Raw genomic sequence first — 13026 nt, forward strand, 5'->3', positions numbered from 1 at the left:
ATGTCAACACATAACATTGCACATACTCTAGTTGCAGTTTTTCCAGTATGTAATTGCAATAGCATCTGGGAAGTGATATATCCCTGTTTAATTTGTACTGGATATCGGCAAATTCACTTCACCTGGGGCTATTCTAGTTTGCGTTGCCACTCCGACCAGAGCCAATGTGACTCAGAATAGTAATTTGGGCCTTTCGCCTCACTCACAGACATATTCGGTGCTTACGTCTTATTATTTTCCTTGTGACATACCTTGCACTAAAAACAAGTGAATTGCTTGGTAGCAGTAAGGAAACTTTGGTGACAAGCCTTGTCTTGCTATGAGTCACTTATCAAGCTGCCTGCCTGGGGCTGAAGAACGTTCCAGAACATATTAAACAGCCTTGACTGACAGAGTCCACATTGTCTCTAACTACACCAACCACGTTTGTGTAAAGAGTGAAACATTATACACGCATAGCTACATCTCCCTAAAAGAATTGTTTGCTGTTCATCATGAGCCATTGAAGGAAGCCTGTTGAAGGCTTTCCCGGCACAAACCCATTGTTTCTGTGGTTGTTGATCTTGCACCTGGACATTTGCCCTCATGTCTGTCACAGCCTCTCTTGAGTTTCCTTGGAGCTCTCGCCATCTTGTGGCAGGACAGGAGGTTTGAGAACTCTTCCGAGTTCCTAAGTAAAGAACTTGTGTGGTGTTTGTACGTTGTCTATAATTTACTTCAAAGTACTCCACTTTCTGTGATGTGTCATATCTTAGTTCACTTAAGTTGTATATTTTTGAATTTTATCACCTCTGAAAGTTGTGTGAATTTTGCTATCAATGTCATAGCATTTGTTCCTGTTTTTGTGTATTATTGAATGATAGATCTTATAAATCCATAGTATCTTGGACTCAAAGAATCACTTCTTTAATGAAATATCGCATCTGTCTATACAGTAATATTTTGAACTTTTAGTCTTGGGTTGAGGTTGTGGAGGTAGGAAGGAGGGGTACATTTGTTATGTAGTTTAAAGAGGAAAGAACTATACATATTTATCCTTATTGCCGAGGCATTTTTGTAGTTCAGCTTATATTGCTTTTGATCCATAGTCTTTGTATTTGATTAATCTTAATCAAAAATACGTACTGAGAAGTGATTACTTAGTATCTGAAATAGCTTACTCAAGTGTCCACTCCTCTAGTGTAGCTGAACCTTAGGCTATTTACTTTACCTCATCTGAAACCTACTCAATCAAAAGTTTTTAATCTTTCTCTGTGACCTGCATCCATTTGTCAAAGTGTGGTTATTGCCCTCAGCAATAATATAGTATAACTGGCATATTAGCAGCACGGGAAGTAATGCTTTTTGTATACTTATTCAGTATGAATGATCAAGCTAAGCTAATTAACTTAGCCATCACCTCACATCACCACATCGCACAGATATTGTTCATGGTGAGAACACTACATCTCTATTTCTCAATCATGTTCAAGCACATCATACATTTGCATGGTCTACGGTTGTAATGTAACACAGTAGATCCCTGGTCTTTCTCCCCATGTGGCCTCCCAACTCCATTTTGAATGACTTTTTTTTTACTGTTGTGCTTTTCACAATAAATGATGATATTTCCTTCCTTTTAAAGGCTACATAGGATTTATGGTGTATGATTTCTTTATCCATTCATCAGTTGAGGAAGAGTTAGTTTTCCCCTCCCTGGCTATTGTGAACGATGCTGCGACACACACAGGAGGGAAATCAATACATTGATTTCATTGCCTTCAAATAGATATTCAGAAGTAGGGTCACTTGATGCAGCAGCTTTTCTTTTCTTTTTTCTTTTGAGGAATTTCCATAATGATTATGTTAATTTACATCCTTACAACAGCGTGCAGGATTCCTTTTTTCCTTCATCCACACCAGCATTCATCTTTTAAAATAATATTAGTCATTGTCTCCTACAAATAATGGAACTGGCCTTCCCCTGTAATCAGATTGGTGACAACCCTAATTGTCATCATAGAACCTTCATCCAGTAACTGATGGAAGCAGATGCAGAGATCCACAGCCAAGCATTGGGCTGAGCTCAGGGAGTTCAGCTGAAGAAAGGGAGGAGGGGTTATATGAGCAAGGGGGTTCAAGATCCTGACACAGAAACCCGCAGAGACAGCTAATCCAAGCTTGTGGGAACTCATGGACTCTGGACTGATAGCTAGGGAACCTGCATGGTACCAACCTAAGCCCTCTGCATGTAGGTGACAGTTGTGAGGCTTGATCTGCTTGTGGGGCCCCTAGCGGTGGGACCAGGACCTGTCCCCGGTGCATGAGCTGACTTTTTGGAACCTATTCCCTATGGTGGGATGCCTTGCTAAGCCTTGATGCAGTAGGGAGGAGCTTGCTCCTGCTTCAACTTTATATGCTAGACTTTGTTGATTCCCATGGGAGGCCTTACTCTTTCTGAGGTGTGGATGTGGGGGTAGAAAGAAGATGGGGGGAGGTAACAGGATGAGAAAAGGGAGGGGAAACTGGGCTTGGATGTGTAAAATAAACTAAAAAACTAATTAAGAAATACTAGTCATTGTGACTGGAACGCAGTGACCTCACCCTATGGCTGAGATTTGCATTTCTCTGTGCACTAGGAAGGTTGAGCCTTTTTATTTCTTCTCAAATGTTTGCTCATGTCCTTGCACATTTTAAAAACTAGTTATCTGCTTCCTTGTTATTGAGTTTCTTTTCATATTTTGATTATTAATCAACTCTTTATTTGATATATAGTTTGTGAATATTTTCTCCCATTGTGTAGGTGTCTCTTTCACACTATTTTCTTCACTGAGCAGAGATTTGTAGTTTGATGCAATGCTGTTCTTCTCTTTTTACTTGTGTAGCCTGTACTTTGACGTTCAATAAAAAATGAATATTTTTTTATTATATTGAGTTTTAGCTGATAAATTTAAGTACTCAATTGATTTTGAGTTGACATTCTCATATGGCAGTGCAACACTGTCCTAAGTTCATTTCTATGCGTGTGGATATGCAATTTTCCCAGTACTATTTATTGCAGTGACTGTCCTTTCTTCATTGTATGTTCTTTGTGCCTACAATGAAGATCAACTGACTATACATATGTGGATTCACTTTCAGGGCCTTTTATATGTTGTAGTTTTCTGGGGTATCTGTTTTTATACTTGTACTATGCTGTTTTAATTAACACACCTTTGTTGTTTATTTCAAATGCAGGTAGTGTGAATGTATTTCACTTAGTACTTTTAGGTCAAGTTTGATCTGTCTACTTAGAGTCTTTTGTGGTTCCATGTGAATTTTAGGATTCTTTTTTTCTATTTCTGAAAAAAAACCCCATCTAATTGGAATTCTGATAGGGTTTCTATTGTACCATGGATCTCAAAGCAAAAATAAATCATCAAAGTGGGAAAGTGATGTGTAGAAAGGATGGAAGGGCAATAAGAGAAGGTGAAGGAGTATTGAAGGATTATAGTAATCAGAACACACTCCATACATGTATAAAATAGTTAAAGACAAAATTCAGTAAAGGTGTATACACACACACACACATACATGTATATACTTTTCTCCCTGTGCGTGTGTGTGTGGAAAGAGAGAGAGAGAGAGAGAGAGAGAGAGAGAGAGAGAGAGAGAGAGAGAGAGATTGAGTGAGGGTACCCCCTATAGGTATCAGAATCCATGAGATCCCAGTGCCAGGTGTGGGTTACTTCCCTATGAGTTGTTGGTCAGGAAGGCACCAGAGGCCCCACCAAAAGTATAGGGTATTGCCATTTCTCTTGGATGCACAGCAGAACTGGGTGGTAAGACCCCATTGCTGAAGATACCACACATTTTGGTTACAAGACACAGAAAAGCTGGAACTGAACTGGAAAGCTCCCTTCTGACTAGCTTCATAGTGCTGGAAAGTGCTATGCAGGCTGCTTGGGGAGAAAGGTCATCAGCAGTCTCACTCAGCTGTGAACCTTACAAACTGCAATAGTGATCTGCCAGGCATGATATTACCCTCTGGTGCAGTACTGGCATGACTATTATAGGGATGACCAACCACTTTCTGATTAGATTTGAGGTCCACTCTATAGAAGGGAACTCATGCTTAGTCCTATAAACCCATTCAAGTGTCCCTGACTGGGGAGATCATAGGCACTAGGGAGAAATCTGCTATTGTTTTAATAAATGGCCACGTTAAACTGCCTTCTAAAGGCTAATATTTGTGTTAGTACTGTGTTCAGCCTTTATCAGAAAGGTTATAATTGCAGTAGATAGCAGTTAGTGGAAAAGATTGTGACTAGCCAAAGTACCAGGAATAAATGATGGTGGAGTGCTTAGTCTAAAGGGACATCGGTCTCACTCCCTCCAAGATTCTGAGAGCATCATGGAAGAGGGGGAGGAAAGAAGGTAAGAGCCAAAATATGGGGAGATGTGTAGCAAAAAGGTATCTTCTGGACATGACATAGCCAGTTCACCCATCAACTCACTGCACCTGTGGCAATTTGTACACCACAAGGACAAGACTGAGCCTGTCACCAGTTCATCAGGGATTGGAGAGGGGCCCACGAAGCCTCGCTCCTCCCTGAGGTACTTGGGAGCGCGGTTCATGGGTGCTGAGGAGTTGTCATGTTCTTTAGCAGCGCAGTCGCTGAGAAGCTGCCCTTGGTCTATTAAATAGCCTCCCAGCTATGCGTGTACCAGTAACTCGTAATTAAAGTCAAATGCAAAAAGAAGACATGAAAGAAGGAGGGACTTGTTGGGAAGGAGAAAAGTTTCAGCAGGATAGGGAGGGAGAAAAGAGAGAGGAAAGAGGTGGCATTGACTCAAATTTATTATATACATGTATGAATCTGTCAGAGGTTAAAAAATTGGGAGAAAAGGTGGACTTTCCCTAGTTGTCTTTTATAGTAGTAAAGCTGGCATTTCCAGAAAGCAAGGAAGGAAGAAAGCAAGGAAAGAAGGAAGGAAGGAAGGAAGGAAGGAAGGAAGGAAGGAAGGAAGGAGGGAGGGAAGGAAGGAAGGAAGGAAGGAGGGAAGGAAGGGAAGGAAGTGAAAGAAAGAAAGAAAGAAAGAAAGAAAGAAAGAAAGAAAGAAAGAAAGAAAGAAAGAAAGAGTCAGTTACAGAAGCACTGAGCCTATAAACCCAGGATTCAGGAAATAAAGATTACAGGATACCTAGGGATTGCTTTCCAGTCAGCCTAGCCGAGTCAGTGAGTTCCAGGTTTCCTGAGAGACTCTGTCTCTGAGTAAGGTAGCTAGATGTGGTGGTGCACGCTTATAATCCTAGCACTTGAGAGGCAGAGACAGGCAGATGTCTATGAGTGAATCTGCTAGCCAGCTTTGGTATTCTGGGACTAAGCATCACCCTGACTTCTACTCTTACTTTTGTGTGTGTGTCGTTGTTCACATTCGCCTTTTAGTAAGAGCACCAGTTGTATCGATCAGGAGCCTGCTCTACTCTCCATCTCTTCTTAACTAGTCGTACCTACCGTCACCCTACTTCCTAATAAAATACCAGACTAGGATTTCTGGTTTGTGCCTTTAACTATGAGTTCTGGGAAGATGAGCACCTACCTGACCCCACCCTTCCTGCTTCTCTAGCACACCATGCTGATTTTTATCTCAGGTCCTTTGTACACGCTAGTCTTGTCTAGAATCGCAAAGAACTACGGCAGCTCCCTTCTCAGCATAGAGAAGTCAGTCATCATAAAACACATGGTGACAGAAAACTTTCCCATCTTGTTGATTTCCATATCAGCACTTTGTGCAATGTCTGTTTGATAGCAAATATTTAATAATTGCTCATGATATATGATTATGTATCAATAAGAAGAAATAGACATAAATTGGGTCACCTAAGCTTTATAAACTTTTATATAATATAGACTTTAAGTTATATGTTTAAATTTATTAATAGACTTTAAGTTATATATATATTTAAATTTATTAATTTTATAATACAATCAATTGCTTTAGAAAATTTTTTCATTCCATTGGAATTTTTTTTTTTGGTAAATGTTTGTTGAATGAACGTTAAATAAATGAACACTCCCTTTGTTCTCTGACCCTCAGGATAGTGCAGTAAAGTGTTCTTTGAGGAAAATAGGGCTTTATCTCAAACTCTTAAAGTCCCATATTTGTCTTCTTTGAAACAATGTAATCTCATCGAAGGACCAATTACAAAACAATAAAATAAATGTATTCCTCTCTCCCAAAGTTTCCATTTCCTTGTGCTACCAGTAAACCACCGGATGGCAGTAGAAATCAGAGCCAACTAAAAGGAGGTCAGTTCCAAGACTCATTTGCATGCTTTCCTCAGCCGGGAATGGCTCTCTGGCCCTCTTCAGCCTTCCAACTTCCTTCTGGGGCTCTAGAAGCCCACGTTGATGGGTCCCACCAGACTGCACATTAGGAAAACGAGAATCCTTTCCCATAGATCCACTGACTCAGGTAAAGTCAAGGAACTTCAGGAGAGCGCAGAACCCAATGACCTCCTTCCCTCCCTGCTCCAGGATGTAGGACCAATGACAGGTGCTAAGATAAATTGATACCTCTAAAGACTCACAAGGTTTTTCAGATTGATTTTTAATTTCCCTAACAAAGAGGACTCTAGTCGGCATTTTTGAAGTTTATCTTACATCTTTGAAGTTTACCTAACTAAAGTGGGGATTTTCCTGCAATAAAAAGGGAGGGGTGTTTGTGCTTTACAAAGACTCAAATAATGCAGGAAATAAAGTTGATTTTTTTTAAAAAAAAAAAAAAACTAGTTCTCAGTAGACAAATCTTTAAATAAAAGGAGGAAGTAATTGAAACCATTTTGTGAGATCAATTCCCATCTTGTTCGCATTCAGTCTTTTCCCCAACCTACTTGTACAGTGGTTTTTAAATTTTTATGGATTGTAAACCCTTTAGCAAAGCATTTTATATTAATGTATCAATCACCTGCTGGTACTTTTAAATGAATTCTTATTCTGTAGATCTGTGAAGGGGACAGTGGAGTTGACCAAGTGGCTCCTTTGGCCATTTACTTGAGCTCTTGTCTACCTCCGGCTGTGCAATGCACTCGGGTCCTCAGCTGGAGTACCTCATCTTAATGTGCTGTGCTCAGCTGAAGTACCCATCTGTAACTACCGCTTCTTGCCAGCTCCCTTGGTTCTTATCCTACCTTCAGACTGAACTCTCCTGGGTTTCCTTCGTGGGGAGCCAAGGAAGGCCTGAACGAATGTATCAAGTGAGGATGAAGTTCTGAGCAAATGCGAGTTCATGTCAAGGACCAGTGCCTTGCACCTATGGGGATTTGGTGCCACCCCCACCCCCAGGATCAAGCTCAGAAGGAGAGGCAAAGCCTTCCTCTGATCCAAGTGTAAATGTTGGCTGTGTGTGCAGAAACTAGCAATGACAGCTTCCTCCTCCCATAAGCTCTGAGACTGCTCGTCTCCGCTTCAGTAGCTGATTCCTCCTCCCTGTGCTGTCTGTAACAAATGCACTGGTATTCTGGGTTTTGTAGTTGGTGCCCTGTACCAGGGTGAGCATAGCCCACCCAACCCTAGCTGTTCTGCATCTGTGTGCTCTCTTCACTACCTCACTGCCCCAGACACATTGCCAGAAGTGGATGCTTTCTCTTTGGGCATGCTCTCTGTGAAATTACGAGTAACAGAGAAAAGAGAAAATATAAGTAACAAAAATATATGGCGGTGGACAGATGAGTCACCACCCTACCTCTCTCTTGGGCCATCACAACCACCAGCATCAGCTAAAAATGAAATACAACAACTGGGGACAACGGCGTTTTTATTTTCCTCAAAGGAATAGTGATGGTGAGAATTTCTTACCTCCTGAGAAGAAGGGGGCAAACAGCTATTTTAGTAGGAGGGTGGGGGAGAACATAACTTCAAATTTCTCAACAACAAATTCATATAATATAGGGGATTGCTAATCTGACCTACTGAACTCTTTGAGCTACCCCTCTCCTGCTTTGATCCTATTTATTAAAAGATGCATTGTCTTAATTTATAAGTGAAATCTTGGAATGCTCAAATAGTTATTTCATGGTTTTGTCCAAAGGACTTGCAATTCTAAAGCAATGGAAGCAGCAGAGATCTGAGTAGCAGTTACTTTAGAGACAATAGTACATTATATGCTATTAATTCAAGCGTGAAGTATTTTGATATCATTGGATCTATATTTACTTAGTAATTCTCTTATAACTCCCCATTGTAGATCTGAAACCATTAATTTTTAGGCCTACAATTCACACAAGAAAGAGCTTCATAACAAATGAGTTCACCATACTAGAAATGTAAATGACTGCCTATTGTACCATATACTATACACCAAAGTTTTCCACAGTCCTTTCCTGCCCCATTGAACTAGATAGACCTCAGTAATAACCACATTAACCGGTTAAGCCAAAGGATGATCACGTTGCTTAGTGATAGACAACTCCATCAAATAGACTAGTTAATAATTACATCAGGTTTGCAGCATAAGAAAGGTTAGATTTAGCTGGGCAGTGGTGGCGCACACCTTTAATCCCAGTGCTCGGGAGTCAGAGACAGGCGGATCTCTGTGAGTTCGAGGCCAGCCTGGTCTGGTCTACAAGAGCTAGTTCCAGGACAGGCTCCAAAGCTACACAGAGAAATCCTGCCTCGCAAAACTAAAGAAAAGCAAAGCAAAGAAAGGATAGACTGCCCGCATTCTTTTATCAGGAATAGACAATAGTCAGTAGAGCGGATTGTATAAGGATATCTTTAATAGATGTTGAGATAAGGAAGGCTGCAAAGGAACAAAGCAAATGACATAGAGATGAGGCGGAAGGAGATTCATAGCACTGAGATGATACACCTGAAAACATAGTTCCCCTTTGCTTGTAGGCCTTGAATCACAAAGATGAGAAAATAAGTGTTGATGAAGGAAAATGTACTGGAGCCTGTAGGGCTAAAGGAACGGAGGGCATGAACTTTGCTCCACGAAAGGTGCGGGGAAGTCTAATTAAACGTGAAATTGTGTAGTCTGGTAGATTTATTTTATTTATTTTAATTTTTGTAGATTATTTTTTCAAAAAATATTTTATGTGTATGGATATCTTCTTTGCATGTTTCCATGTATACAGTTTTCAAGCCTGGTGTCTTTGGGAGGTCAAAACAGGGTATTAGATTTCCTGGGACTGGAGCTACTGGTTGTGAGCTGCTATGTGGGTACAAGAAACTGAACCCAGGTCTTCTGCAAGAGCAACAAATACTCTTAACTGCTGAGCCATCACTCCAGCCTGTTTGGTAGAATGTTAATCTTTTCATCATCTAGGACTTCTTTCCTTATATTTTGCTCATAGACTTTATTTTAAAGCTTGTATTAATATATATTTAAAAATAAAATTGCCATGAGTCTAATTAATTGTAGATTAGAAAAGAATGGCCTTATATGTTATTAGACCATTGAAGGAGATTGATCTAGATTCAGAATAAAGAACAAATACACCAGTAAAATTCTATACACATAACAAACATAAAAATGTAATGAAAATGACCATCAAAATTTCCATCAATAATAAGAATGAGCTCTTAGGAATAAATCTACAGAAAAAATAGACCTTAGGTGTTAAACAACCCTTCATGGAATGTTATTTTAAAACACAAATTGCTGGGTCCTGACCCTGGGGGTTTAAGCTTGCTCGGTTCACCAGCCCTTCTAGAACAGATGTGGGCCACATCCATGATCCGGGCTTCTAGGTCTCAAGAACTGAAGCACCGAGGATTTTTACAAGCTAGTGAGTAAAATGATTACATTAGGGATGCTGAGAAGGACATGAGGTCAAACCCCAGGTCAAAGCACAGAAAGGAGCATGAGCATCCAGGTAGCGTTTGTTGGTTAGTCCTGCCTTTCAAGTTTGATGGAGATTAAGTAAGCAGGGCAGAGGAGGACCAGGTGGATCCTGAGCACAGAATGGCTTTACTTTGTGGCAAAAGAACATTGTGCTTGAGAGACTTATTGATAACAAACAGAAGCAGTCCCACTCTTGACTGATGGGAAGACACTTGATCTTCTCTCAAGACTGTGTGCACCAACTGAATGTAGCAAATACCCTGAGTAGGTCTTGTTCATCAAGAGTTTTAGGAGTACATGAAACTTGTGGAGGACTATTGCTTCCAACAAAGGGTGTTTGAGGGTATTGTAAGGAGACAGCTACATGAGGTAGGTGGTTGTTGACAGAACAAACTATTACTGCAATTAAAATGGTACAGTCGCCACTTTAAAAACTCCTTCACCCTTACTCAATTAAGTGTAGAATTACTGTACAATCTATCAGCTTCACTTCGAGGTATATGTGCAAAAGAATGGACTATGGATAGTCAAGCAAAAATGAGCATATAAATGTTCAAAGCAACACTATCCATAACAGTCAGAAGATGGAAGCAGCTCAAGCATATCACCAACGGACAAATAAGCAAAATTTGGTATATCTGTCTAATGGAGTTTCTTTCAGAAAAGAAAAGGCAAGAAGCCCAGACACATGCACAGTTGTTGATAAATCTTGAAAGCCTTCTGCTAAAGGAAAGAAATCAGACACAAGTGGTTATATATGATGATTCCACTTCTATAAAATGTCTATAAGAAACCCAGACACACGCATGGGCATTGATAAATCTTGAAAGCCTTCTGCTAAAGGAAAGAAATCAGACACAAGTGGTTATATATGATGATTCCACTTCTATAAAATGTCCAGAACAGGCAAATCCACAGAAGCTAAAAGCAGAGGCCAGAAAGCTAACAATTGTTGCTAAGGTCTGACGGAGGTGGATGGAAGTAACTGCTTAAGGAGTGTGGGGTTTTCCTGAATGGTGAGGAAAACTGTTTGGGGGCAGCACAGTGCTGGGAATGAGCTATATACCACTGAGCCATGCATTGAAAAAACACTTATTTATTCTTATTCTTATGTATATGTGTAAGTACTTGCATGTGTACCGTGTGTGTGTGTGTGTGTGTGTGTGTGTGTGTGTGTGTGCGCGCGCGCGGTGCCCTCAGAGGTCAGAAGAAATGGTCTTATGCCCTGAAACTGGAGTTACAAGCCATTGTCATCTGTCATGTGGTTGCTGGGAAGCAAATATGAGTCCTCTAGAAGAGCAGCAAGTACTTTTAACTGCTGAGCCATCTCTCTTGCCCTTGGACTGTACATTTTAAATGGTTAAAATGGTGAATCTTGCATGCATTTTCTAATGATTACGTGTCTGTTTTCGTAAGTTTCTTATTTATGTATAGGCATTACTCACTCCAAGAAGTCAATTGGTAAAGCACAGAAGCAACGGGACTTAAGGATACAGAACCTGCATATGAGCGCTCTGGAGACAGCATGCTGGCCTTCACCTCCAATACACCTGGGTCATCTAATCCATGCAGTAATTGTCTTTCTCCTCTCCCAAACTCCCAATCTTCTGTGGATTTCAAAGTACCTCCCCTCTACCCCAATGCCAACCCTCCTTCTCCTTTTTAAAAATAACAGTAAGAACAGTTTTGAAAAAAATCAACAGAACATAAAAAGCTTTGAATCATACTCCTGCTTTCAAAATTCAGACAGTCTTACATTCTCGATAAGGGAGGATAAATATTTGCTTTTTGTCTGGGGAGCGCTCCTCCCTCTGTGTAAACGGTCTCTAATGTTAGAAAGGGAAATAGATTTTCAAAAGCATTGCACTTCCTTATCTAAGAGGCTACTCATTTCCGTATACTTTACATATGACAAAAGGCTTCTGACTCATTAACGTCACATATGTTCATGGCAGAGGGTGTGGTTGGTCAGCCTTGACTTCGGAAAGCTTGTAGTTTTATTTTCTGTCCCAGACAAAGCAGGAAAATTCAGGTCCATAAACCTGGGTACAGAAGAGTCCTTTCTTTCCCTCCAGCTTCCTTTCCTATCATCACTGTGATGAGTCGCAGCAGTCACCGATGCCACATACACCTATCATCTCACGGTTCTGGACATCAGAGATCTGCAGTGTCTCATAGGGCTAAAATCAAACCATTAGTAGGCTGCGTTCTCTCCTGGAGGTTCTCACGTGTGTCCAGCTCATGGACCACGCACACCCCAGGACAGCTATGCATGTGATGGCCCAACACAAAATCATAAACATACTTATAACATAATGACCTTTTTTTTGCTATTTCTTTGGCAACTTGATTGTATGATCCTTGATTGTGAACTTTGTATGTGGCAATGCCAAATATTGGACATATCTGCTGGGAAGAATTCGCTCTCCTTTCCAACTTCAAGGGGTGGCCTGTAGTCTTTGGCTTCTGGCTTCCCTCCTCAGTATTCAAAGTCAGCAAAAACAGGATGTGTTCTCATGTCCCAGAATTCTGACTTGTTCTGCTTACATCTTTCTTTATTTAAGGCTTCTTGTGATTGCTCAGACCATCCATCTAATCCACAGGCATCACCTTGCTTTGAAGTCAGATGGTTAGTCCATCTTAAGTACACCTGCAACCCTCATGCCTTTTTGTCTTGGAAGGCCACAAACTAACAGGCTTCAATGCTTCAGATGAGAGCATCTTCTGGAGGAGAGGGAGGCATAGTCCTGCCTCTGATGCCACTACTTAAAAATGTTTATTGAACATGAACAATCACAGAGAGCTTTATATTCAGAGAGAAGAGGTGATCTGGATGAAACAGGGATCATTTTGAGAAGAGAAAATAACAGTGGAACTTTTCTTTCTTTTTTTTTAAAATTATTTATTTATTTATTATGTATACAATATTCTGTCTGTGTATACGCCTGAAGGCCAGAAGAGGGCACCAGACCTCATTACAGATGGTTGTGAGCCACCATGTGGTTGCTGGGAATTGAACTCAAGACCTTTGGAAGATCACGAATTATAGGCTCAATGTCCTTTATTTATGGCTAGAAACCAATTATGAGTGAGTACATCCCATGTTCCTCTTTTTGGGTCTGGCTTACCTCACTCAGGATAGTGTTTTCTATTTCCGTCCATTTGCATGCAAAATTCAAGAAGTCATTGTTTTTTACTGCTGAGTAGTACTCTAAT

General features: G+C 40.5%; 1 protein-coding gene across 4 annotated transcripts in view; it reads left to right on the forward strand.

Annotated features, from left to right (window-relative positions):
• Nox1 (NADPH oxidase 1) overlaps positions 1-13026 on the forward strand; it is a 151634-nt gene that overhangs the window by 92162 nt on the left and 46446 nt on the right. The window lies entirely within an intron of this gene.

Source organism: Alexandromys fortis, unplaced genomic scaffold (assembly GCF_014885135.2).
Source record: "Alexandromys fortis isolate MF-2015 unplaced genomic scaffold, M_Fortis_MF-2015_v1.1 scaffold_241, whole genome shotgun sequence".
Taxonomy (NCBI): Eukaryota; Metazoa; Chordata; class Mammalia; order Rodentia; family Cricetidae; genus Alexandromys; species Alexandromys fortis.